Genomic DNA, 22,662 nt, shown 5'->3' on the forward strand with positions numbered 1-22,662 from the left:
GAAGCAGACGTGATGACCACTACACTATGAAACCTTTGAAATTCTGCAAAGTAATGGCAATTAGAGACGAGTTTTGACCACCAGGGAAAAAAATACAAATTCGTAACTCTGTTGGTGATGGAAGCTAAAACATCCCGTTATTCGGCAACAAAGCCAAGAACTTTATATACTGCAGGTTGATAGGGGATTATTTCAACACCAAGAACACATGGGTTTCACTGGGGATTGAACCCAGGACCGTCTGCGTGTAAAGCAGACGTGATTTCCACTACACTATGAAACCTTTGAAAGCCTGCAAAGTAATGGCAATTAGAGACGAGTTTTGACCGCCAGGGAAAAAAAAAACAAATTCGTAGCTCTGTTGGGGATGGAAGCCAAAACATCCCATCATTCAGCAACAAAGCCAAGAACTTCATATATTGCAGTTTATTTGAGTATTATTTCAACACCAAGAACAGATTGGTTTTACTGGGGATTGAACGCAGGACCTTCTGCGTGTTAAGCAGACGTGATGACCACTACTCTATGAAACCTGATGGAAAGTTACTGTGTATTGGCTAGCAGAGCAGAATTGTGACTGACGGGGCCTTTTTATTGCTGAAGGAAAGTATTTTTGGTTAATGAAACATTTACAATTTTTATTACATATTTTACCAGTTTTATTCCTACAAAGGGATTTTGCTTAAAAGGAAGTTTACATTGAATGTGTTACTTTTTTCCACATAGTTTAGTTGTTTGCTTTTGTATTTAAAGGAACTATATATTTTGAAACAAACAGGATTTTATTAATATGGGATTATGTTTTCTGCTAAAATGGTCAATAAAAAAGAAACCCAAAATCGTAGTTCTCTTGGTGATGGAAGCCAAAATATATTATCAGTTGGCAACAAAACAAAGAATTTCATATGTTACAGGTTGATAGCAAATTACTTCAACAGTTAAAACAGCTTGATTTTACTGGGGATTGAACCCAGGACCTCCTGCGTGTGAAGTAGACGTGATGACGACTCTACTATGAAACCTGTGAAATCCTGCAAAGTAATGGCATTTAGAGACGAGTTTTGACCGCCAGGGGAAAAAAAAAATAATTTGTAGTTCTGTTTGTGATGGAAGCCAAAACATCCCGTTATTCGGCAACAAAGCCGAGAACTTAATATATTGGAGTTGGATAGCGTATTATTTCAACACTAAGAACAGATTGGTTTCACTGGGTCTTGAACCCAGGACCTTCTATGTGTTAAGCAGACGTGATGACCACTACACTATAAAACATGATGAAAAGTTACTGTGTATTGGCTAGCAGAGCAGAATTGTGACTGACGGGGCCTTTTTATTGCTGAAGGAAAGTATTTTTGGTGAATGAAACATTTACAATTTTTATTACATATTTTACCAGTTTTATTCCTACAAAGGGATTTTGCTTAAAAGGAAGTTTACATTGAATGTGTTACTTTTTTCCACATAGTTTAGTTGTTTGCTTTTGTATTTAAAGGAACTATATATTTTGAAACAAACAGGATTTTTATAATATGGGATTATGTTTTCTGCTAAAATGGTCAATAAAAAAGAAACCCAAAATCGTAGTTCTCTTTGTGATGGAAGCCAAAATGTATTGTCATTTGGCAATGAAACCAAGAATTTCACATATTACAAGTCGATAGGAAATTACTTCAACACCAAAAACAGATTGGTTTCACTGGGGATTGAACCCAGGACCTTCTGCGTGTGAAGCAGACGTGATGACCACTACACTATGAAACCTTTGAAATCCTGCAAAGTTATGGCAATTAGAGACGAGTTTTGACCGCCAGGGGAAAAAAAAACAAATTCGTAGCTCTGTTGGTGATGGAAGCCAAAACATACCGTCATTCGGCAACAAAGCCGAGAACTTCATATATTGTAGTTGGATAGCATATTATTTCAACACTAAGAACAGATTGGTTTCACTGGGGATTGAGCCCAGGACCTTCTGCATGTTAAGCAGACGTGATGACCACTACACTATGAAACCTGACGAAAAGTTACTGTGTATTGGCTAGCAGAGCAGAATTGTGACTGACGGGGCCATTTTATTGATGAAGGAAAGTATTTTTGGTTAATGAAACATTTACAATTATTATTACATATTTTACCAGTTTTATTCCTAGAAAGGGATTTTGCTTAAATTGAAGTTTATATTGAATGTGTTACTTTTTTCTCCATAGTTTACTTGTTTGCTTTTGTATTTAAAGGAACTATATATTTTGAAACAAACAGGAATTTTATAATATGGGATTATGTTTTCTGCTAAAATGGTCAATAAAAAAGAAACCCAAAATCGTAGTTCTCTTTGTGATGGAAGCCAAAATGTATTGTCATTTGGCAATGAAACCAAGAATTTCACATATTACAAGTCGATAGGAAATTACTTCAACACCAAAAACAGATTGGTTTCACTGGGGATTGAACCCAGGACCTTCTGCGTGTGAAGCAGACGTGATGACCACTACACTATGAAATTTTTGAAATCCTGCAAAGTTATGGCAATTAGAGACGAGTTTTGACCGCCAGGGGAAAAAAAGCAAATTCGTACCTCTGTTGGTGATGGAAGCTAAAACATCCCGTTATTCGGCAACAAAGCCAAGAACTTTATATATTGTAGTTTAATTGGGTATTATTTCAACACCAAGAACAGATTGGTTTTACTGGGGATTGAACGCAGGACCTTCTGCGTGTTAAGCAGACGTGATGACCACTACTCTATGAAACTTGATGGAAAGTTACTGTGTATTGGCTAGCAGAGCAGAATTGTGACTGACGGGGCCTTTTTATTGCTGAAGGAAAGTATTTTTGGTTAATGAAATATTTACAATTTTTATTACATATTTTACCAGTTTTATTCCTTCAAAGGGATTTTGCTTAAATGGAATTTTACATTGAATGTGTTACTTTTTTTTTACATAGTTTAGTCGTTTGCTTTTGTATTTAAAGGAATTATATATTTTGAAACAAACAGGATTTTTATAATATGGGATTATGTTTTCTGCTAAAATGGTCAATAAAAAAGAAACCCAAAATCGTAGTTCTTTTGATGATGGAAGCCAAAATATATTATCAGTGGCAACAAAACCAAGAATTTCATATATTACAGGTGTATAGCATATTAATTCAACAGCGAAAACGGCTTGTTTTTACTGGGGATTGAACCCAGGACCTTCTGCGTGTGAAGCAGACGTGATGAAAACTACACTATGAAACCTTTGAAATCCTACAAAGTAATGGCAATTAGAGACGAGTTTTGACCGCCAGGGGAAAAAAAGCAAATTCGTACCTCTGTTGGTGATGGAAGCTAAAACATCCCGTTATTCGGCAACAAAGCCAAGAACTTTATATATTGTAGTTTAATTGGGTATTATTTCAACACCAAGAACAGATTGGTTTTACTGGGGATTGAACGCAGGACCTTCTGCGTGTTAAGCAGACGTGATGACCACTACTCTATGAAACCTGATGGAAAGTTACTGTGTATTGGCTAGCAGAGCAGAATTGTGACTGACGGGGCCTTTTTATTGCTGAAGGAAAGTATTTTTGGTTAATGAAATATTTACAATTTTTATTACATATTTTACCAGTTTTATTCCTACAAAGGGATTTTGCTTAAATGGAAGTTTACATTGAATGTGTTACTTTTTTTTACATAGTTTAGTCGTTTGCTTTTGTATTTAAAGGAACTATATATTTTGAAACAAACAGGATTTTTATAATATGGGATTATGTTTTCTGCTAAAATGGTCAATAAAAAAGAAACCCAAAATCGTAGTTCTTTTGGTGATGGAAGCCAAAATATATTATCAGTGGCAACAAAACCAAGAATTTCATATATTACAGGTGTATAGCATATTAATTCAACAGCGAAAACGGCTTGTTTTTACTGGGGATTGAACCCAGGACCTTCTGCGTGTGAAGCAGACGTGATGAAAACTACACTATGAAACCTTTGAAATCCTGCACAGTAATGGCAATTATAGACGAGTTTTGACCGCCAGGGGAAACAAAACAAATTCGTAGCTCTGTTGTTGATTAAAGCTAAAACATCCTGTTATTCAGCAACAAAGCCAAGAACTTTATAGATTGCAGGTTGATGGGATATTATTTCAACACCAAGAACACATGGGTTTCACTGGGGATTGAACCTAGGCCTTCTGCGCGTAAAGCAGACGTGATTTCCACTACACTATGAAACCTTTGAAAGCCTGCAAAGTAATGGCAATTAGAGACGAGTTTTGACCGCCAGGGAAAAAAAAAAGAAATTCGTAGCTCTGTTGGTGATGGAAGCCAAAACATCCCATCATTCGGCAACAAAGCCAAGAACTTCATATATTGTAGTTTAATTGGGTATTATTTCAACACCAAGAACAGATTGGTTTTACTGGGGATTGAACGCAGGACCTTCTGCGTGTTAAACAGACGTGATGACCACTACTCTATGAAACCTGATGGAAAGTTACTGTGTATTGGCTAGCAGAGCAGAATTGTGACTGACGGGGCCTCTTTATTGCTGAAGGAAAGTATTTTTGGTTAATGACACATTTACATTTGTTATTACTAGAGTTGAGCGCGGTTCGTGGTTCGAGGTTCTCCAGTTCGGGGCTCGAGTGATTTTTGGGGGTGTTCTAGATCGAACTAGAACTCGAGCTTTTTTGCAAAAGCTCGGTAGTTCTAGAAACGTTTGAGAACGGTTCTAGCAGCAAAAAGCAGGGCTTTTTACAGCTACAGTGTGCAGGAGCCATCGCTGGCAGCCTGCCAGAAGCTGGTAACCAAGATAAACATCGGGTATCCAAGCAAAGCGCTTTGGTTAGTAACCCGATATTTATCCTAGTTACGTGCAGGAAGCCCACACTTCCCCGCTCAGCTCGCTCCGCCCCCTCCTGCCCGCGGCATGTACACACTCACATACACACACTCACATACACACACACGTACACAAACACATACACACACACACACGGTCCCGCTCGGCTTACCTGCGGTGATGAAGTCCCGCCATCCCGACCTCAGCGCTGTCACTGTCCTCCATGGCCGCCGCTTGTCACATCACCTCTCGCTTCCGACCCGAGACTGACTAGCGGTGACGTCACGGACCTCTCGCGAGACTTGCTGTGAAGGCGCCGGTCATTGAACTCAGTGACAGGGGCTGTCAGTGTGCTGGAGATCAGTGCAGGTAATGTACCTCGCTGACAGCAGCACTTGTCATCCCCTGCAGTGACCTGGGCTGACCCATTGATGTTAGCTCAGGTCACTGCATTGCTCTCCCAGCCAATGGGGAACATCCTGCTCTTCATTGACTGGGACAGTGTGGATCGTCATGGCAACCCCTTGGATTACAGCAGACCTGGATTTGTTTTTCATTCTAATAAATTGGTTAAAGAGGGAATGTTTTGGGGAGTGTTTTTTCAAATAAAAATGTGTTTGTCGTCTATTTTTTTTTATTACTGACTGGGTTGGTGATGTCGGGTATCTGATAGACGCCTGACCTCACCAACCCCAGGGCTTGATGCCAGGTGACTTACACATCTGGTATTAACCCCATATATTACCCCGTTTGCCACCGCACCAGGGCGCGGGATGAGCTGGGGCGAAGCACCAGGATTGGCGCATCTAATGGATGCGCCACTTCTGGGGCGGCTGCGGCCTGCTATTTTTAGGCTGGGGAGAGTCCAATAACCATGGACCTCCCTAGTCTGAGAATATCAGGCCCCAGCTGTCTGCTTTACCTTGGCTGGTGATCCAATTTTGGGGGGACCCCTACGTGTTTTTTTTTTTAAATTATTTATTTAATTTAAAATAACAGCGTGGGGTGCCCTCAGTTTTGGATTACCAGCCAAGGTGAGGTTGCCAGCTGTGGTCTGCAGCCGTCTGCTTTACCCTAGCTGGCTACAAAACTAGGGGGAATCCTACGTCATTTTTGTTTTCATTTTTTTGGCTAAATACAAAGCTAAGCACCCCTTAGTGCCACATGAAAGGCACCAAAGGGTGCTCCACTTTTTCTCCACTTTTTTCTCCACTTTTTTCTCCACTTTTTTCTCCATTGTTTTCTCCACTTTTTCTCCATTGTTTTCTCCATTGTTTTTTCCACTTTTTCTCCACTTTTTCTCCACTTTTTCTACATTTTTTCTCCACTTTTTCTCTACTTTTTCTATGGTCGGTCTACCCATTAGCTCTGCCGCGCATACTGTAGCTCTACACCTACTGCACATGTTACTTTATGATTGACATCTCTTTCGTACCAGAGCTGTCTAAGCCTACTCTGACCCCATATTTGTCATTACTATATTGTCCTTGTACTGTATTATGACATTTGTATCATGTGTTTCATTTCTTGCTGTGTTGCAATTTTTTTGCTGCATCCCAATTGTACCTCTACATTGTTCGAGTTTATGTTATTGTTCTCTCACTCTTATGTGATACTGAATATTGTCATTTTTCATGATTACATGCAGATAAGTCCAATCTGACGAAGGCTCAGGCCGAAACGTCATTTGTAACTTGTTTTGGACAAAAACATATATGCTTATGAAAAAAAATGTTTTTCTTAATACGGACCAATAAAGAGTGATTTTGCATTACTATCCGTTGTGACTTACTGACTTAGTCTGGGAGATTTAGAGTGCCGAGGTTACGCACTAATTTTATCTATTATTACCTCTGAGCACCTATATACCAGTGAGCAGAGCTTCCTCTACAGTAGTTCTACTGATTAAGCATGCCCTTACCTCATGAGCAGGGCATTGCAGCTTTGGTAGCAACCATTACGACATGGACTCTGCTGCTGTGGACCCGAGAAGAGTGAGTGCAGATTCATTGCACCCACACTCCTCACATGAAGGGTCCGCACTCCTAGAAAATGGGGGATACGTTCCCTGAGTGTCTCCCCCCCATATTCTAGACGGTCCAGAGTCGTCGTGGGACCCCTTTATTTTTTTTCTTACAATAAATTGGTGAAAGAGGAAATGTTTTGGGGACTGTTTTTTCAAATAAATTTCTTTTGTCGATTTTTTTTTTTTGTTAGTACTGACAGTTTATGATGTTGGGTATCTAATAGACGCCATGACATCACAAACTGCTGGGCTTGATCTCAGGTGACTTTACAGCTAGTATCAACCCGATTTATTACCCCGTTTGCCACTGCACCAGGGCACGGGATGAGCTGGGGTGAAGCGCCAGGATTGGCGCATCTAGTGGATGCGCCACGTCTGGGGTGCCTGCGGCCTGCTATTTTTAGGCTGTGAAGGCCCAATAACTATGGACCTTCCCACCCTGAGAATACCAGACCACAGCTGTCCGCTTTACCTTGGCTGGTGATCCAATTTGGGGGGGACCCTACTTTTATTGTGTAATTATTAATATTTATAAAATAATTATAAAAAAGAGCCGGAGGGGACCTCCACATTGGATCCCCAACCACGGTAAAGCTGCCAGCTGTGGTTTTCAGGCTACAGCCGTCTGCTTTACCCTAGCTGGCTATCAAAAATGGGGGGACCCAACGTCATTTTTTTTTTAACTATTTTTTAAATAGAAAAAATTAATGTGCTTCCCTGTATTTTGATTGCCAAACAAGGTAACGGCAGGCAGATGGGGGTGGCAACCCATAGCTGTCTGCTTTATCTGCGCTGAGAATCAAAAATACCGCGGAGCGCTACGTCATTTTTTTAAATATTTATTTTTACAGCACTGTGATGTCCAGCAATCAAAATACAGGGAAGCCCATTTTGTTTTTAGTTATTTAAATAAATAATTAAAAAAAATATATATGGGCTCCTGCTGCATTTTTTGTATTGCTAGCTAAGGGTAATCCAAGCAGCTACTGGCTGCTAACCCCCACTGCTTGATGTTACCTTCAATGGCATTGGAAAATCCAGGGAAGCATTTTTTATTTTTTTTGCCAAAAAACTACAAAAAAAGGACGTGAGCTTCGCCATATTTTTGTATGCTAGCCAGGTATAGCAGGCAGGTGCTGGAAGAGTTGGATACAGCGCCAGAAGATGGCGCTTTTATGAAAATGCCATTTTCTGAGGCGGCTGCAGACTGCAATTCGCAGCAGTGGGGCCCAGAAAGCTCAGGCCAACCTGTGCTGCGGATTCCAATCCCCAGCTGCCTAGTTGTGAAATTCATGAAATAATAAAAAAAGGGCTTCCCTTTATTTTTGGTTCCCAGCCGGGTACAAATAGGCAACTGGGGGTTGGGGGCAGCCGTACCTGCCTGCTGTACCTGGCTAGCATACAAAAATATGGCGAAGCCCACATAATTTTTTCAGGGGGCAAAAAACTTCTGCATACTCCATCCAGGACTGTATGCAGAATTTTTTGCCCACCAAAAAAATGACGTGGGCTTCGCCATATTTTTGTATGCTTGCCAGGTACAGCAGGCAGCCACGGGCTGCCTCCAACCCCCAGTTGCCTATTTGTACCCGGCTGGGAACCAAAAATATAGGGAAACCCGTTTTTTTTTAATTATTTCACTTATTTCATGAAATAATTAAAAAACAAATGACGTGGACTTCGCCCCATTTTTGTGTCCAGCCGGGTACAACTAGGCAGCTGGGGATTGGAATCCGCAGCACAGGCTAACCCGAGGTTTCTGGGCGCCTCTGCTGCGGATTTCAGTCCGCAGCCGTCCCAGAAAATGGCGCTCTCATAGAAGCGCCATCATCTGGCGCTGTATCCAACTCTTCCAACAGCCCTGGAGCTGGGTGGCTTGTTGGGTAATCATGAGTTAATACTGGCTTTGTTTTACTAGCCAGTATTAAGCCAGAGATTCTTAATGTCAGGCACGTTTGACCCGGTCATTAAGAATCTCCAATAAAGGGTTAAAAAAAAACACCACACTGAGAAAAAATACTTTAATAGAAATAAATACACAGACACATTAGAGACTCCATCTTTATTACCCCCTGTCAGCCCTCCACGATCCTGCTCTTCTGTCTTCTTTCTAGTGTAGTAGTAGTGACGATTGTAGTGAGGAAGGATGATGTGCACCAGCTCATCACTTGGGGCTGGGGAACCTCATCCTCACTACAATGCTCACTACAATCGTGCAGCCTTCACTCCGTGAGTGATCAGTGCTGGCTGTCAGCGGTAACAGCGGTACCGCTGACAGACGCGTTACCATAGCAATGGTGCTCTCGGAGCCGCGGTTAGCGGTGACGTCACCGCTAACTGCGTTGCTATGGCAACGGTGATCTCCGTTAATGACCGGCTGTGTCAGCCGGTCCCTAACGGAACGGGGAGTCGACCGTGTGGTAGAGCATGTCGCCGGTACACGGCGATACACATTTGTGCACCGTGTACCGGAGAGATGCACTCGCAGGTCCTACATGACGTGTCATAGTCATGTGACCAGTCTGTAGCCAATGAGATAATAGCCACGTGACTGGTCACATGGCTATTTTGACGTCACGATAGGTCCTGCATCTCTGCTGGCAGTGCCGGTCGCCGGGAGGATTCAGCGATCATCGGATGGAATAGCGGCAGGAGACAGAGTGCAGAAGGGATCGCGGGGACCGGTAAGTGTTATGGCAATGTTTATTAACTGTTTGTGTACATTTATCATGCATTTTTATATGTTTGTGATTGCCTCCCATTATAGCCTATACGTTCGAGTTCGGTTCGTCGAACGTTCGACGAACTGAACTCGAACGGGACCTCCGTTCGGCGAACCGCCTCGAGCCGAACCGGGACCAGTTCGCTCATCTCTAGTTATTACATATTTTACCAGTTTTATTCCTACAAAGGTATTTAGCTTAAATCCACTACACTATGAAACCTTTGAAATCCTGCAAAGTAATGGCAATTAGAGACGAGATTTGACCGCTAGGGGAAAAAAAACAAATTCGTAGCTCTGTTGGTGATGGAAGCTAAAACATCCCGTTATTCGGCAACAAAGACAAGAACTTTATATACTGCAGGTTGATAGGGGATTATTTCAACACCAAGAACACATGGGTTTCACTGGGGATTGAACCCAGGACTAGACCTGAGCGAACCGGTCCCGGTTCGGCTCGAGGTCGGTTCGCCGAACGGAGGTCCCGTTCAAGTTCGGTTCGTCGAACGTTTGACGAACCGAACTCGAACTGCATAGGAAACAATGGCAGGCAATCACAAACACAGAAAAACACCTAGAAAACACCCTCAAAGGTGTCCAAAAGGTGACAAACAACTCACAACACATGGGAAAGTGACAAGGACATATACTCATGTGAAAACAAAAGAGCAGGACAAGGAAAAAGAGGAGGACACACAGATATATGAGTATATGCAAGGAAACATCGATTCCATTATTGTGCAACTTGAGCCCTGCTCATTTTAGGCTTCCAATCTTGATAAATTGCCTGAGCTCGCCACGTACGCCTTGGGGATCTTGTTGTGTCCTGCAGCCAGCGTTCTCTCGGAACCTGTCTTCAGTGCTGCTGGGGGTCTGCTGGCAGATAAGCACACATGTCTGTCCACTGACAATGTGGACATGGCTCTCAGAGGACTTTTCTTCCCCTGGGTCAGCCAGGGGACGGGAAAGGCACGCGTATTTTTGAGAGTGCTTCATGCAAAGCATCTTTTTCATTTTGAAAAGGGGGATTATTTATTTATAGAGCACCATTAATTCCATGGTGCTGTACATGCGAAGGGGGTTACATACAAAATACATATACAAGTTACAGTAGACAGACTAGTACAGAGGGAAGAGGGCCCTACCCTTGCGGGCTTACATTCTATAGGGGATCAACTGATGCCAGTCAAGTGGGGGGTGTGTGGCCCAATTAGTGGAAACGAGGGAGACTGTGGTTGGAGTCCCCTCGCTGTGTCTCTAAAAGAACCAAGATGAACAAGTCATGGCTCTCAGAGGACTTTTCTTCCCCTGGGTCAGCCAGGGGACAGGAAAGGCACGCGTATTTTTGAGAGTGCTTCATGCAAAGCATCTTTTTCTTTTTCAAAAGGGGGCTCAACCGATGCCAGTCAAGTGGGGTGTGTGTGGCCCAGTTAGTGGAAACGAGGGAGACTGTGGTTGGAGTCCCCTCGCTGTGTCTCTAAAAGAACCAAGATGAACAAGTCATGGCTCTCAGAGGACTTTTCTTCCCCTGGGTCAGCCAGGGGACGGGAAAGGCACGCGTATTTTTGAGAGTGCTTCATGCAAAGCATCTTTTTCTTTTTCAAAAGGGGGGGTCAACCGATGCCAGTCAAGTGGGGTGTGTGTGGCCCAGTTATTGGAAACGAGGGAGACTGTGGTTGGAGTCCCCTTGCTGTGTCTCTAAAAGAACCAAGATGAACAAGTCATGGCTCTCAGATGACTTTTCTTCCCCTGGGTCAGCCAGGGGACGGGAAAGGCACGCGTATTTTTGAGAGTGCTTCATGCAAAGCATCTTTTTCTTTTTCAAAAGGGGGGGTCAACCGATGCCAGTCAAGTGGGGTGTGTGTGGCCCAGTTAGTGGAAACGAGGGAGACTGTGGTTGGAGTCCCCTCGCTGTGTCTCTAAAAGAACCAAGATGAACAAGTCATGGCTCTCAGAGGACTTTTCTTCCCCTGGGTCAGCCAGGGGACGGGAAAGGCACGCGTATTTTTGAGAGTGCTCATGCAAAGCATCTTTTTCTTTTTCAAAAGGGGGGGTCAACCGATGCCAGTCAAGTGGGGTGTGTGTGGCCCAGTTAGTGGAAACGAGGGAGACTGTGGTTGGAGTCCCCTTGCTGTGTCTCTAAAAGAACCAAGATGAACAAGTCATGGCTCTCAGAGGACTTTTCTTCCCCTGGGTCAGCCAGGGGACGGGAAAGGCACGCGTATTTTTGAGAGTGCTTCATGCAAAGCATCTTTTTCTTTTTCAAAAGGGGGGGTCAACCGATGCCAGTCAAGTGGGGTGTGTGTGGCCCAGTTAGTGGAAACGAGGGAGACTGTGGTTGGAGTCCCCTTGCTGTGTCTCTAAAAGAACCAAGATGAACAAGTCATGGCTCTCAGAGGACTTTTCTTCCCCTGGGTCAGCCAGGGGACGGGAAAGGCACGCGTATTTTTGAGAGTGCTTCATGCAAAGCATCTTTTTCTTTTTCAAAAGGGGGGGTCAACCGATGCCAGTCAAGTGGGGTGTGTGTGGCCCAGTTAGTGGAAACGAGGGAGACTGTGGTTGGAGTCCCCTCTCTGTGTTTTACATGCTTTTAGAAGGTCATGACATGGCTTGGAGGTTGACTTTCATCATCTGCAAACTGTTGGCTACCAAAATGCTGCCTTTCCAACAACTGTGGTTATAGACAATGAGGAACATACTGATGAAGATGAGACACAGATACCCGATTGGGATGACAACTTAAATATTCGGTCAGGGCAAGAAGATGCTCGGTCTGAGGGGGAGGGGAGTGCAAACACAACAATTGATGATTAAGTTCTAGATCCCACCTACTGTCAACCCACAGTCAGACACTCGAGGAGGTCAACAGAGGCGGTGGAGGAGGATGCAACCGACGTCGAAGTAACCTTGCGCCTTCCTGGACACAGTCGGAGCACTGGTAGCACGTCTACAACTGCATCCTCAGCCACCACTCTGCCTCTGAGCATTATTCGGGGTGGATCAACAGGTCGCATGGCCTCTAAGCCTTGCTTAGCCTGGTCCTTTTTTGACATAAAAAAAGATCGCCCAAATTATGTGATCTGTAACATTTGGCATGGTTATCTTACTAGAGGTCAAAACCTCAGCAGTTTGACAACTTCTTCCATGAATCGTCACATGAATAAATATCATATGGCCTGGTGGGAAGCTCACCGTGCTGCAATGCGGCCTAGCGGAGCCAACCATCCACCGCCTGCCCCTTCCAGTGCATCCGCGCGCTCGTCATCTTCTAGGACTGTGGGGACAGCTGTCACACCTGTTTTTCCACCCACAACTTCCACCACTGTAACCGCAACAGGCAGTTTGCTTGGTAGATCGTCAGTTGGTTTGGAAGGGGAAACAAGTGATTGTGTACAGCTCTCTCAAACATCGATAGCACCAACGTTGGATGAAGGCAACATCATGTCTCCGCCTGCACTTTCCTCACAAACCTGCATTTTTCCAGGGACACCCTACTCAACACCGTCTACACACAGCAGCCAGATCTCTGTCCCTCAGATGTGGTCAAATAAAAGGCCACTTCCTGCGACCCATGACAAAGCTAAGAGGTTGACTCTATCCCTCTGTAAGCTGTTGGCTACCGAAATGCTGCCTTTCCGCCTAGTGGACACACAGGATTTTAGAGACCTTATGTCTGTCGCTGTGCCCCAGTACCAGATGCCTAGTCGCCACTACTTCTCTAAGAAAGGTGTGCCCGCGCTACACCAGCATGTCGCACACAACATCACCGCTTCCTTGAGAAACTCTGTGTGTGAACGGGTGCATTTCACCACCGATACTTGGACCAGTAAGCATGGACAGGGACGTTACATGTCGCTGACTGGGCACTGGGTAACTATGGTGATAGATGGTGAAGGGTCTGCTGCACAAGTCTTGCCGTCCCCACGACTTGTGTGTCAATCCTCTGTCTGTCCAAGTTCCGCCACTGCTTCTGCATCCTCCACCTCATCTGGGTCCTCCACCTCCGCCCCAAGCCTGCCTGGTCAGGCCACCAGCGTTCTCACTGCGCAGAAGGAATCACGCACCCCTCATTACTATGCTGGCAGCAGAGCGCAACGGCATCAGGCGGTCTTTAGCTTGACATGTCTTGGGAATAAGAGTCACACAGCTGAGGAGTTGTGGTCAGCTCTGCGGTCCGAGTTTAATAAATGGTTGTCTCCACTCAACCTGCAGCCTGGTAAGGCCGTGTGCGACAATGCTGCAAACCTGGGTGCGGCCCTTCCCCTGGGCAAGGTGACACACGTACCTTGTATGGCTCACGTGTTGAACCTTGTCGTCCAGCAATTTTTAACACACTATCCCGGCCTAGATGGCCTTCTGAACAGGGCACGAAAACTGTCTGCTCACTTCCGCCGTTCAAGCGCCGCAGCTGAGCGACTTGCATCGCTCCAGAAGTCTTTCGGCCTGCCGGTTCATCGCCTGAAATGCGATGTGGCGACACGCTGGAATTCAACTCTCCACATGTTACAGCGACTGTGGCAGCACCGCAGAGCCCTGGTGCAATACGTCATGACGTATAGCCTGGGCCAACGAGATGCAGAGGTGGGGCAGATCACCCTGATGGAGTGGTCTCAGATCAAGGACCTATGCACCCTTCTGCACAGTTTCGACATGGCGACGAATATGTTTAGCGCTGACAATGCCATTATCAGCATGACGATTCCAGTCATTTACATGCTGGAGCACACGCTAAACACTATTCGGAGTCAGGGGGTGGGACAACAGGAAGGGGAGGAACTACAGGAGGATTCATATGCGCAAGATACAACAACATCACCAAGGTCCAGACGTTCATCATCACCAACGCGGCAGGCATGGGACCATGGGGGACAGGGATCAACAAGGGCGCATGGTAGCAGGCGAGATGTTGAGGAAGGTGCAGGAGGACATGAAGATATGGAGGATGAACTGTCCATGGACATGGAAGACTCAGCAGATGAGGGAGACCTTGGTCAAATTTCAGTTGAAAGAGGTTGGGGGGAGATGTCAGAGGAAGAAAGAACGGGTAGCACCTCTATGCCACAAACACAGCGTGGACTTGGTCCGCATGGCTGCGCAAGACACATGAGTGCCTTCTTGTTGCACTACCTCCAACATGACCCTCATATTGTCAAAATTAGAAGTGATGATGACTACTGGCTTGCCACACTATTAGATCCCCGGTACAAGTCCAAATTTTGTGACATAATTCCAGCCATAGAAAGGTACGCACTTATGCAGGAGTATCAGCAGAAGCTGTTACTCGATCTTAGATCCGCTTTTCCACCAAACAACCGTGCAGGTGCAGGGAGGGAATCTCCCAGTTGTAACTTGACAAACATGGGACGGTCTCGTCAGCTTCAACAGTCTACACGTACCAGTAGGACCGTATCTGGTGCTGGTAACAGCAATTTAATGGAATCTTTTCATAATTTTTTTAGACCCTCCTTTGCAAGGCCACCAGAGACAACAAGTCTGACACATAGTCAACGGCTGGAGAGGATGATACAGGAGTATCTACAAATGAACATCGATGCCATGACTTTGCAAATAGAGCCTTGCTCATTTTGGGCTTCAAATCTAGAAAAATGGCCAGAGCTATTCAGTTACGCCTTGGAGATTTTGTCGTGTCCAGCTGCCAGCGTTGTCTCTGAACGTGTCTTCGGTGCTGCTGGGTGTGTGCTGACAGATAAGCGCACGCGTCTGTCCAGTGACAATGTGGACAGACTGACGTTCATCCAAATTAACAAGTCATGGATCCAGAAGGAATTTACAACCCCTGTGTCATCCTGGGGAGAGTAAATGCTTGTGGATTTGGAATGTGCTTGATGCAAATCTAGCTGTGAAGTGTACAACTATGGCACAACTGCTGCCACTGAATGGGTGGGTGTGTGGTGTGGGGCACAATTTTTGGAAAAAAGGGAGGCTCCGCTTTGAGTAACCCTTGCTTACATTGTTTTTAAAAGGAGCCAAGATGACCAAGTCATGGTTCAGCAAAGACTTTATCTACCTACCCCGGTGTCATGCTGGGGATGGTTAATTATGGCGTATTTTTGAATGTGCTTGATGCAAATCAAAACATCCTGTTTGCAACTAGGGCACAAGTGCTGCCACTGATGGGGTGTCTGTGTGCCCAATTTTTGGAAAAAAGGTAGACTCCGCTTGGAGTAACCCTTGCTTGCTGTGTTTTTTAAAAATGATACAAGATGAACAGATCTGAAGGCAAGATGAAGGCAACATCATGTCTCCGCCTGCACTTTCCTCACAAACCTGCATTTTTCCAGGGACACCCTACTCAACACCGTCTACAGACAGCAGCCAGATCTCTGTCCCTCAGATGTGGTCAAATAAAAGGCCACTTACTGCGACCCATGACAAAGCTAAGTGGTTGACTCTATCCCTCTGTAAGCTGTTGGCTACCGAAATGCTGCCTTTACGCCTAGTGGACACACAGGATTTTACAGACCTTATGTCTGTCGCTGTGCCCCAGTACCAGATGCCCAATCACCACTGCTTCTCCAAGAAAAGCATGCCCGCGCTACACCAGCATGTCGCACACAACATCACCACTTCCTTGAGAAACTCTGTGTGCGACAGGGTGCATTTCAACACAGATACTTGGACAAGTAAGCATAGACAGGGTCATTACATGTCACTGACTGGGCACTGGCAAACTATGGTGAGAGATGGAGAAGGGTCTGCTGTACAAGTCTTGCCGTCCCCACGAGTTGTTTCAATCCTTCTTCTGTATGTAGAAGTTAATACACTGCTTCAGCCTCTTCAACCTCATGTGAGTCCTCCACCTTGGCGCAAACCCTGTGTGGTCAGGCCACCCTTCCTTGCAACTGCGCACAAGGACTACCACACACCTCCTTACTATGCTGGCAGCAGAGCTCAATGCCATCAGGCGGTCAAAGTTTTACTTTGAAATGTATGGGAAATGTGAGTCACACCGCTATTCCAGAGAATAGTAGTCAGGCAGGGTCAAAACATTAATTGAGGAACAGGAACACAATGGGACGGCCAGGACTTAATCAGAAAACAAGCAGAGGTGAAATGCGGATCGGCCAACAAGGTACATAAACAGCAAGCAGGAAAAGTAGTCAGGTAACAAGCACACAAAATCCTAAAACTGAACTGGGGGTAAAATTAACCAGAGGTTCATAGCTATGTCTGGCAGTGGTCTGCAGACAGGATGGGCATAAAAAAGGGTGTGGTGTCTTCCCATTGGTTGTAGCTGAATGATGGTATTTCATCTGTGAGATACCCACCAGCTACATTCAGCCAGAGATTCTGCATCTGTCAAGGTAATGCAGCCCAGTGGGTGAGCATAACCTGCGTCCACCTGCGCCGCTGGCATCGACTCCTCTCCCATCATCAGCACTATTCATGAAAGGAACACGTTGTCACCTGGCGACCGGAGTACAAATTGACGGAGCGGACTCCGTTGGTGACTTAACAGCCGTGTGCGGCAATGATGCAAACCTGGCTGCGGGCCATCCTCAGGGCAATGTGACACACGTGCCTTGTATGGCTCATGTGTTGAACCGAATTCTCCAGCAATTTTTAAAACACCATCACGGCCTACATGGCCTTGTGCAGCGGGCACGCTCGCTATGTGCTCACTTCCATCGTGCGCACATAGCAGCTCAACAACTTTCATCACTCCGGAAGTCTTAGGGTCTGGCAGTTAAACGCCGGAAATGCGATGTTCCGACACGCAGGAATTGGAATCTGCACATGTTGCAGCATGTGTGGCAGCACCGCAGAGCCCTGCTGAAATACGGTATGACATATATCCTGGGATAACTTGATCAAGAGGTGGTGCAGATCACGCTGCTGGAGTGGTGTCAGATCAAGGACCTATGCACCCTGCTACACAGTTCACAAATGTCGACGAAGATGTTTTGCACTGGCAATGTCATTCTCAGCGTGACAATTCTGGTCATCTACATGATGGAGCACACTGTAATTATTATTCGGAGTCAGGTGTTGGGACAAGAGGAAGGGGAGGAAGTACAGGAGGAGTCATATGCGGAAGGGATAACAAGATCTACGAGGTCCAGAAGGTCAGCGGCACCTATGCGGCAGTCATGGTGAGGGAGAGGGATTAACAAGGGCGCATAGTATCAGCAAAAAGTGTTGATGAAAGTGCAGGAGCCCATGAAGAAATGGAGGACGAACTGGCGATGGGCATGGAAGACTCAGCAGATGAGTGAGAGCTTGCTCACATTTCGGTTGTGCGAGGTTGTGGGGAGAGGGCAGAGGAAGGATGCACGATTCTCAAATCTCTGCCACCAACACACTAAGGACTTGGTCCTCCTGGATGCACAAGACACATGAGCGCCTTCTTGCTGCACTACCTACATGACCCTCGGATTGTATGAATTTGAAGTAATCCTGAATACTGGGTTGCCACACTGTTAGATCCCCGGTACAAGACAAAATTTGGCGAACTAATTCCTGCCATAGAAATGGACGCACGTATACAGGAGTATCTGCAGAATGTGGTACGCAATCTTAGATCTACTTTTCCACTAAACACCAGTGCTGCACAGAGTGAATCTCAACGCTTTGTCATGGATAGGAGGAAATGGTCTTTTACTTGTCCACATCGAAGGGACCGAGGGATGGCTGCTGTGCTGAGATGGCGTTGAGTACGGTGTCCCTGCACAGTTGCACTTTTGGTCATATCCCAAAATGAGTTTAAAAAGGACAGATGCTGTTGGAAAGGGGAACAGGTGTGTTGGAAAGGGGAAAAAAGTTTTGGTCCGTGGATTTGGTGGTTAAGCAACAGTAACATTTGCTGAAGAAACACCATCTGTTACAGTGGGACTGGCAGATTTGGATAAAGTGGTATTTAATCTGTGACCGCTATATAACGAAAATTAATAAGAAAAGAAAGAGAAAGGTATATATCCCCATCAGCAGTCAGTGTCCACCGTGCTCCCAGTTGGAAAAGGAGAGGTTGGCAACTGGAAGGTTTGGTGGAGGATACAGAGCTGTGTGGCTATGAAACTAATAGTAGCCTGAAACGAGTTAGACGCCATTCGGATCTGGAGACTGTGAGCCCTGTTAGCGTCACAGGGTCCACATGCCCACCCAGCCCAGGAACTCCCTGTTAACAACACAGGGGCCATTGAGTACGCTGACCGTGTGCGTAGGGGCCACACCTGTGGACAGCAGGCGCATCAGCAGCAGCAGGCCTGTTAATGCCACTGGGCTGCACAAGCAGGACTGGTAGGACAGGAGCTGGTCTTAACCGTTCTGCGTTACCAACTGTGGTGGTGGCCTGCATCCACCACCCTATCCCTGCCTACCTCTGGCCTAAAGCCGCAATGGGTTCAACACATGGAGGTGTGCTCTTTCGGAGCATAATAGAAGACTGCGCACCTCCTTGTTGGCTCCAGCCCCTTTTATAACCTGGGTCCGCCCCAAACCAGGGTGAACCACAATGCACCTCCTGGAGACAAAAGTAGAGTGACACGTCATGAGTGGCATAACTAGCGTCCTATTTGGAAACGCAACTTCAATGATGACCTCATGGCTGCCATGACCCAAACACCTCACCAGTCATCGTCTGACCATCAATAATGCGGTGACAAGTCATAGGTGTGGGCCTCTGCAAGCCATTTGGGAGGACACCTGATGCCCTGTGGTCTATATGGGACCCCCACATCAGGGCCAGGGCCAAAGAGTTCATTACCGGACCTAGTCTCTGATGCAGGAAGTGCCTGAGCATGCTCAGTAGCATGAAATACAGTCTCTGAAAAAAGACTATCAGCTTTAGCATGGTGTCTAGGCACAAAACAGGACTTAGACCCGGCACGGAATGCAAGCACCTGTGCAAAGAGGCTTTTCACACTTAGTGTGGGAGCATGCGCTGTATCCCGAAAAGAAGACTTAGCGTCAGGAATAACACAGTCAGGCTGAGCATACTCACTACGCAAAACACTGTAATTATGCTGCAGCTGGGGTACATCGGCACACGCATGCACACTAGCTGCCTCTCCACACTTAGACGTGGAGGGGAAATTGCTCTTGGAGATGCTGTCTATGAACAGAAGGAAAAGCTAAAGGAAGCCTGACTTTCTATCCCTCCGAATTATGAAATGCAGCAATGAATTCCATGAGTTTGCTATAACATTAGCGTAGCAAAATGTGCATGAGGGTGTGATGTAGAGGTGCTAGAAATAGCTTGTCACCAGTGGGGCACTAATGGAATAAAACAGCCAGTTCTATGATGCCACTAAATGGCAGTATTTTGTGCTATCATTATAGCTTATTAAAAACAGAGCAGGAGGTTGTCATGCAGAGGTGCTGCACATAGATTTGCAGTAGTGTGAATAGACAAAAGTCCAATAGCCACGTTTAGGATGCCAGTAGGTACACTGAGTGTTTGCTAGTATAATGGCTGAATTTAAAAAAGTTTGAGTGTGCAATGCAGGCAGACGTGCTGCAAATATCGTTCCAATAGTGTGAATAGACAAAAGTACAATAGCCACGTTTAGGATGCCACTAGGTACACTGAGTGTTTGCTAGTATAATGGCTGAGTTTAAAAAAGTTTGAGTGTGCAATGCAGGCAGACGTGCTGCAAATATCGTTCCAATAGTGTGAATAGACAAAAGTACAATAGCCACGTTTAGGATGCCAGTAGGTACACTGAGTGTTTGCTAGTATAATGGCTGAGTTTAAAAAAGTTTGAGTGTGCAATGCAGGCAGACGTGCTGCAAATATCGTTCCAATAGTGTGAATAGACAAAAGTACAATAGCCACGTTTAGGATGCCACTAGGTACACTGAGTGTTTGCTAGTATAATGGCTGAGTTTAAAAAAGTTTGAGTGTGCAATGCAGGCAGACGTGCTGCAAATATCGTTCCAATAGTGTGAATAGACAAAAGTACAATAGCCACGTTTAGGATGCCAGTAGGTACACTGAGTGTTTGCTAGTATAATGGCTGAGTTTAAAAAAGTTTGAGTGTGCAATGCAGGCAGACGTGCTGCAAATATCGTTCCAATAGTGTGAATAGACAAAAGTACAATAGCCACGTTTAGGATGCCACTAGGTACACTGACTGTTTGCTAGTATAATGGCTTAGTTAAAAAGAGTTGGAGTCTGCAATGCAGGCAGACGTGCTCTGCAAATGTCTTTGCACTAGTGGGACTATAGCAAAGTCCAATAGCCACGTTTAGGATGCCACTAGGTACACTGACTGTTTGCTAGTATAATGGCTTAGTTAAAAAGAGTTGGAGTCTGCAATGCAGGCAGACGTGCTCTGCAAATGTCTTTGCACTAGTGGGACTATAGCAAAGTCCAATAGCCACGTTTAGGATGCCACTAGGTACACTGAGTGTTTGCTAGTATAATGGCTTAGTTTAAAAAAGTTGGAGTGTGCAATGCAGGCAGACGTGCTCTGCAAATGTCTTTGCACTAGTGGGACTATAGCAAAGTCCAATAGCCACGTATAGGATGCCACTAGGTACACTGAGTGTTTGCTAATAAAATTGCTTAGTTTAAAAAAGTTGGAGTGTGCAATGCAGGCAGACGTGCTCTGCAAATATCTTTGCACTAGTGGGACGATAGCAAAGTCCAATAGCCACGTTTAGGATGCCACTAGGTACACTGAGTGTTTGCTAGTATAATGGCTTAGTTATAATGAGTTGGAGTGTGCAGAGGACAGGAGGGTACAGTGGCAGGATTGTGGTGCTCTGAGTAGAGGAATGGAAGCCTGCCTTTCTATTCCCTCCTAATGGTGAAATGCAGGGAGGAAATCCCTGACCTTGGCTACACAGACGCTGGCGCTGTTTTCGGGACCTGTCACCTATGGCTCTCTGACCCTGCCGGTTTGAGCCCTTAAAAGGACTGCTATAAAGTGCTCTCCCTAAGCTGTCTAACGCTGTGTATGCAGCGCATACAGCTGTATCGGCGATAGGACTCAGGAGGACGGAGCTGCGACAGTGATGTCTGACACCAAAGATGCAGAAGGCAGATAATGGCGTCCTGGAAGAAAATGTCCGGTTTTATAATGCAGGGACATGTGACATGGACATCCTATCACACATGCCGTTGCTTCTCTGGCTCAAAGTCCACTTAGCTGTGTGTGTGTCTGGGATTGGCTGACATGCTGGCCCGCCCCACAAGACGCGCGCGCTTAGGGAAGGAAGACAAGAAAAAAAAAAAAAAAAAAATGGCGATCGCCATTATAGAAACAGCAGTGATCTGAAGGCGCTGTTCACGCACACTATACACTGAAATGTCATAATAGTGTGATTCACAGAGTGACTTACACTATTACAGCAGAAACCAAGCTAGGATTTAGCTGTTTTTTTGCTGCTAGAACCGTTCTCGAACGTTTCTAGAACTATCGAGCTTTTGCAAAAAGCTCGAGTTCTAGTTCGATCTAGAACAGGCCCCAAAATCACTCGAGCCTAGAACTGGAGAACCACGAACCACGAACCGCGCTCAACTCTAGTGATGAGCGAGTACTAAAAAGCTCGGGTGCTCGAGGCTCGGGCCGAGCATCCCAAGATACTCTTGTACTCGGCCCGAGCACCGAGCCCAATGTTATCCTATGGGAGACCCGAGTATTTTTGTGAAATGACCCCCGGCAGCATGGAGAAACCCTAAAAATGTCACAAACGTCTCAGAAGAGTGCTCAAATGACATGGCAACAGCATGGGGAAGACATCTTGAAGCATTTATCACTCAAAAGTCACAGCTGTGAACAATTTTGTCCGCGTTTTACGCCATTTTTACGGACTCATCAGAAAACCTTCCAAAATGACCCCAAAATGATTTTTCATGGCAGAAATGTTAAGGGCACATACCCAATAGTGAGATAGAGCTGGTGTATGTTACTTTTTGAGATTAATACATGAAAGATTTTACGTAAAACATTGTGTGGCACTCCGATGTCCCTGAGAAGAGACGTACATGAAGGCCTCTTGAGTCTAATGTGCCCATTTTGAGGAAGTGAGTCTTTGTAGTATTTTCCTTTGCCAGGGCAGTCCAAAATTGTGAGGTTCACCAATGCCCCTGCATAGAGACGTGCATGAGGGCCTGTA

At 45.5% G+C, this 22,662-nt stretch overlaps 2 non-coding genes across 2 annotated transcripts; both read right to left on the reverse strand.

Annotated features, from left to right (window-relative positions):
- Positions 1-210: 210 nt before the first annotated feature.
- TRNAV-UAC (transfer RNA valine (anticodon UAC)) lies at positions 211-283 on the reverse strand. The gene has a single exon. It is a non-coding gene; the product is annotated as a tRNA-Val (tRNA).
- Positions 284-1,688: 1,405 nt separating this feature from the next.
- On the reverse strand, positions 1,689-1,761 carry TRNAV-CAC (transfer RNA valine (anticodon CAC)). The gene has a single exon. It is a non-coding gene; the product is annotated as a tRNA-Val (tRNA).
- Positions 1,762-22,662: the final 20,901 nt, after the last annotated feature.

Source organism: Anomaloglossus baeobatrachus, chromosome 2 (assembly GCF_048569485.1).
Source record: "Anomaloglossus baeobatrachus isolate aAnoBae1 chromosome 2, aAnoBae1.hap1, whole genome shotgun sequence".
Taxonomy (NCBI): Eukaryota; Metazoa; Chordata; class Amphibia; order Anura; family Aromobatidae; genus Anomaloglossus; species Anomaloglossus baeobatrachus.